Raw genomic sequence first — 5,679 nt, 5'->3', positions numbered from 1 at the left:
CTTGGTGGACCAGTTGGCCTCCCTCTATCCTGTCACCTGTGAGTCACACCTCTGTGTCTGCCTCTTAGGAAGTGCTAATCGGAAGTGAGGCCAGCTCTGTCTCCTGGAGGCCTGGTGCAGATGAAGAGGTCACTGGGATTTGTTGAATTCATGAGAGGCAGAAACAGAAGGAGAGAGCTTCCTGAGTTTGTCTCTCTAGCCCCGCCTGCCTTTAGCTCATGTCGAGACAGCTGCAGGGCCCACGGGCCAAACCCCATGGGTGAGAGAAACAACTGTCTTGTTTTTTCTCTCCCCCCCCACCACCACCAAACAAAGATTGCAACATTCTCCTGGCCTGGAGTTCACAGCTGTGGGAAGAGGTCGCACTGGGTAAGGCTGGGTCAAGGAGGCAGAGGAGGGGGTGTGGAAACCATTAGGCCAGAATGAGTACTGAGGTAGGGCTCAGCCTCCACCTCTCATCAAGCCTTGCTGTGCAAACACTCTAGGAAGAGCCTGTTTTCTTTAGCTCCCTCCCCATGTTTTACTCTACTCTGTTATCTGATTACGTGTGCATTCCTTTTCTTCCTCCCCCCCCCCCCCCCCGGGAGCTAGCACCCCACTGCCTTTACGAAGTACCAGTCCGAGTTACATCTTTGCAGATCTTCATGCTTCAAGGGCATTCAAAGGACCTTCTACTGGACTGCGCCGTGTCTTGGTAAGTATTGCCCCCTGGTGGCCAAATGGAGTGGTTACCATTTATTCTGAGAAAACAGATGTGTTGGGCTGGCTTTGTAATGTGGCTATGGAGGCTCCAGGGTGATGCTCAGCAGATGTCCTGCTGTCCCTGAAGGGTCAGCTGAATGACAACAGGGCTGAATGTGTGTCATAGCTCTAAGGATGCTGAAACTTAACCTTTTAGAGGCTGAGAGCTGAAGAGTCGTTCAGAGACCAAAACAGCCTTCCCCACTTATTTCTCAGATGGACACAGCCAAATCCTGGGGGTGGGGTGCGGGAGGGAATTTCTGAATCCGTGACCAGATGAAGGCACAAGATAGGCACACAGATTACTGTTCTGAAACTCCTCCTTCTTAGCATCTTGGGACACCTGCCATTGAAGTCCTATTTCTAATTTTACTTAAGGCTACTCTTTCAAGAGGAAGGGAAGGCCAATCGAGCACCCATCTCCTCCCTCTAAATTTCAATCAGTTGGTCTCCATCCCAGTCCTGCTTCCTCCAGGAAGTCTTCTGTGAATGATCACAGTCCCTTTCGGAAGCTTCCCAGCAGCTGGTCCAGAATTTAGAGGGTGGGATTTGAACCTTGGAGCACACATTGCCCAGACACAACCTCAAGGGGGTTGACAGCCAGACAACAGAGACACACAGATTACAGACAACTTGAGGTGCTAATGTGTGTTTTGCAGACAATCAAGGAAGAGGGCCTGCCCTGGAGTGTGATCAAAAGAAGAGAGTTCACATCATTAAGGAAGACAGAACCTCCCTCCTCCAGCAGTTATCAAATGCCAGTGTCTCCTCTGCTAGTGTTGGTATTGCATGCCCATCTCCCCCTCCTTCTTGCTGAGATTTAGTCTAGATTGAGCTGGGGCCGGTCTCCTGCATGGTCATAATTGCTGTGAGTTAATGTGTGCCCCTGCCTGGCTGTGTCTAGGAAACATGGCTTCCTTGATGACATCCCCCATCTTTAGTATTCCAAGCTCTATGGACCCCTCTATGGTCTTTGAACATGCCATTTAGATGACTAACACTTGTCAGACACCTACCACATGTCCAACTTGAACTTGGTATGTTATGCGTATATTACTGAAATCTCAAAAGTGTAGTCATTATTGTAATTGGCTCCATTAGGAAGTGTAGAGAAAGGTTAACTCAAGTCCTAAGGGGTCCATATGTTAGTGTTGTACTCTGTATCTTAAATGTTCCCTAAAGGAAAATGTATATGTTAAAGGCTTGATCCTTGGCTTGGTGATCACACAAGGAAGTGGCTACTTTAAGGTGTGAAGTCAATGGCTCATTGGAAGCATCCCTTCAGAGGGGACTGCGAGACTGACGCCTCTTCCTTTCTCTCTTTCACTTCCCTGCTACAAGATGAGCAGTTTCCTGTAAGACCCACCTTCCCCTCCACCATAATGTGCTATCCCATCCATCACAGACTGAAAAGCATTGGGCCAACTGATCATTGACTAATGTCTTTCTGTATGCTATGAATATGTGTTGCTCTGACTGGTCGATAAATACAGCTACATTGGCGTACGGCAAGGCAGCTAAGAAGCAGGCATGGAATTGAAGCAGATATATGGAGAGAAGAAAGAAGAGGAGAGAGAGAGAGAGAGAGAGAGAGAGAGAGAGAGAGAGAGATGCCAGCAGACTGGTAAAACCACAGTCATGTGGCAAAACATAGATGAATAGAAATGGGTTAAAACGAAAGAAGCCTGCCACAGGCCATGCAGTTTCTAAATAATATTAAGCCTCTGAATGATTATTTTATAAGAAGCTGTGGGATAGCTGGGCTGGACAGATCTGGAGAAACCTTCCAGCTACAGATTAACCTCTAAAGTGATATACCAAAACAACCTTTTTACTTTACACATTGATTTAGCATGGGCATCTATCATAATGCTGGAAAGATGTCTTCTGTGCTCAGCAAAAGCCACACTGCAAGGAGGCTGTGGAGCCAGGCTTCAAAGCTTATGAATTTGCTCCTGATTCTTTGTCAGTTTGGGTTCCAATCAGTAGAGATGCTCTCAATATGCAATGTCAGACAGGAGTGCCAGATCTTTTTTTTGGTCATCCCCCTCATGCCCTTTATGAGTACCATTACTGCTGTCTTCATGGCTACTTCTTGAAGGATACTACCAATTTAGCTTCATGTGTTTTCCTGAGTTAGGCCAACAGAAGAAAGCCAGCACCAATTTGGTAGGTGTCAGGATTTGTAGGAATGTGGCAGGAGCTGAGACAGATAGGTCTAAAAGTCTGTAGATGGAGCATGGAAGAAGAGATGGGAAGACATGGCTTCATCCTAAGGAAACAAGGCAAGTAAGGAACAACTGCTTGCTGGGACAAATGAGGAGCTGTGCATTCAGCAAACAGAGTGAAGAGATTTACAAACACCATGTCTAACCTTCCAGACTTCCCCACATGGCAGTGTCTGCCTCAACCCTACATTCCATTTCTCTTGGGAGTCCCTCCCACTGACAAATTGAAGTGCTCAGAGATTGATTCTGGGGTTTACAGTGACCTGGTTTGGAAAAAAAAAAGAGGTGGTGGAGCAGAATCGACAAAGAAATTTCCAGTGACCTTTCAACAAACCCAGGGTTCAAGGACAGCGAATGCTATTGTCACCTTGCAGGAAGAGACAGGTGCTTACAAAGAATCTAGGGGGCAAGACTGGAGTCCACGCTCCAACACAAGTCTGTTCGGTTCTATGAATCTGGATGATCTTCCTTCTTGTGTTTGTTTTGGTTTTAGCCCCTAGGCACCATGTGTGGGCTGCAGCTGGCCTTGTGCATAGTGAATTTATTGTCCTAAATGATCATGCTGGTGGTTGAAATCCTGCCATCCACTCTGCCTGTCTTGTGCACATGAGGCTTGGTTTCCTGCTGTGGGCCTGCTCTCCTGCTCCTGCAGCTGTGACTTTCAAGCTTTAAGTGGAAACATGAGCAAGATGGAAGTAGAGATGTTTCTTTGGATGCTGTCCCCCAAATGCAAATACCAGCCACCACTACATTCTCAACTGCTAAGGCCACAGCAACAGGATCTGGTCAGCATGTTCATGCTAGCAAAGAATCTGGGCTCCGCTGGCCACTTCACATATCAAATAAGTTAGGGTAGGTACCCAAAATGATAACAGTCTTTGAAAATGAAATCTTCTTAGAGACAGACTAAAAACAAATTCACCTTCTGGTTTTGTCAAGCCCCACCCTTACCATCTTCAAATTAAAGCTATTTATACTTTTGCAATGTATGATTCACCCTCTTTCAAAATCCCAATTATGAACACCGAGGCAGGTTTATGTGGGCAGGTGACAAGGATGATAGTTAGGAACATAGGTCCAACCCTCAACAATTGGCTTTGGGCCTTAGTTCCCATGACTAGATCTGTGTACCCACCTTCACTTTACATTCACTTTCTCTTCCCATGAGAAGAAGACAATAAAGAACCTATCTTCTGGGACTGCTTGCAAGATGCCTGGCCCGAGAATACAGAATTATTTCAGTGGTGTTTGTTATTATTGTCTCAGAGAGTGGTTGAAACCTCCTTAAGACAGAAAAACATATACAAGGCCCAAGAAAGAAACATGATAGCCGTGGTGTAGGCACAAATTGGTTCTTGAAACTCAATCCCATATTGGGGTATATAAAGAAAGCAAAACAAGCCAAGCACAAGAGACATCAGCTCCTAGGATAAGCCACCGGTAAGCTTGCTAGCAAAACAATTGTTAGCTCAACACTAACTGACTTTGAGACCATGTAAATGAAGCCTCTGTTTTCACAGGGGCATGGCTACATGGCTCCTGGTGGAGCGGACTGATGGGTCTACCTTCAAAGTATGACAGAAGGCTGCCCCTTCTCCTCTGGGCTACTCCTCTGGTCCAGCCACTGTGGTCTCTTACCTGGGGTGTTTCTACCAGCATCAGCCTTTTAACTGGTCTCCCAGCCTCTACACTTGGCTCCTTGTGGATTCTTCTCCTCCTAGAGCCTGAGGAAGACCAACTCCCGGGGCTTCTATTAGTTCTTGCTATTTTCCCCTTTTCTCCGACCTCTGCAAATAAGTGGATGCCAGGGTTTCTAGGGAGCAGAACAGGTTTTCCCCTCTTTTTCCATCTTTACCAAGTTCTCTCTTCTCTCTTCACTTTTATTTTTATTCAAACCCCAATTACAGGGCTGTTTCTGGGGCTGGAGAGATGGCTCAGGAGTTCAGAGCACTGGCTGTTCTTCCAGAGGTCCTGAGTTCAATTCCCAGCAACCACATGGTGGCTCATCACCATCCGTAATGAGATCTGGTGCCCGCCTCTGGCCTTCAGAGATACAAGCAGGCAGAAAACTGTATACATAATAAATAAATAAATTAATCTTAAAAAAAAGGTCTGTTCCCTTCGTCCAGCAAATAGGTATGCCCACTCAGAGTTGTGAACATATTACAGAAACATGATTCTGAGAAAGCCTTGTGAAAAGCTTAAAGTTTGTTAAAGGTGGTTTCCACCCACCTGTCTGTCTGTCTATCTATCTGTCTATCTATCTATCTATCTATCTATCTATCTATCTATCTATCCATCCATCCATCCATCCATCCATCCATCCATCCATCCATCCATCCATTCATCCACCCACCCACCCACCCACCTTCAGCTGCTGTTTATTGATATTCAGTTGGGTGCTAGAGCAACAGGCCTAGAGATGCTGCAGCCATAGAATGGAACGTGGAGAGCAGAGTGTGTGTGTCTGCAGTGACAGCGGAATGGAGTGCACAAGGAAGGTTTGCTGTGAGTAGAGATTTTCAGCAGATCTGCTGGAAAATTCCACGGTGCTGGGATATTTGACAGGAAGCCACAAATGTCTGCATAGTACTTTCAAAGAAAAGAATCCTGGGCTAAGAACCTTTGGATGTTTAGTCATAAGAAAGTTTGCTAGAAGGTGACTTCTTACTTCCTCTTAGGAGGAGGCTCTAAATAAATTTTATCCATG

General features: G+C 46.2%; 1 long non-coding RNA gene across 1 annotated transcript; it reads left to right on the top strand.

Moving 5' to 3' along the window:
* The first annotated feature begins 305 nt into the window (after positions 1-305).
* LOC118571349 lies at positions 306-2,004 on the top strand. Its single transcript, XR_004943351.1, has 3 exons — positions 306-369; positions 592-694; positions 1,401-2,004. It is a non-coding gene; the product is annotated as an uncharacterized LOC118571349 (long non-coding RNA).
* Positions 2,005-5,679: the final 3,675 nt, after the last annotated feature.

Source organism: Onychomys torridus, chromosome 21 (assembly GCF_903995425.1).
Source record: "Onychomys torridus chromosome 21, mOncTor1.1, whole genome shotgun sequence".
NCBI lineage: Eukaryota > Metazoa > Chordata > Mammalia > Rodentia > Cricetidae > Onychomys > Onychomys torridus.
This window is presented reverse-complemented; position numbering and strand designations above follow the sequence as displayed.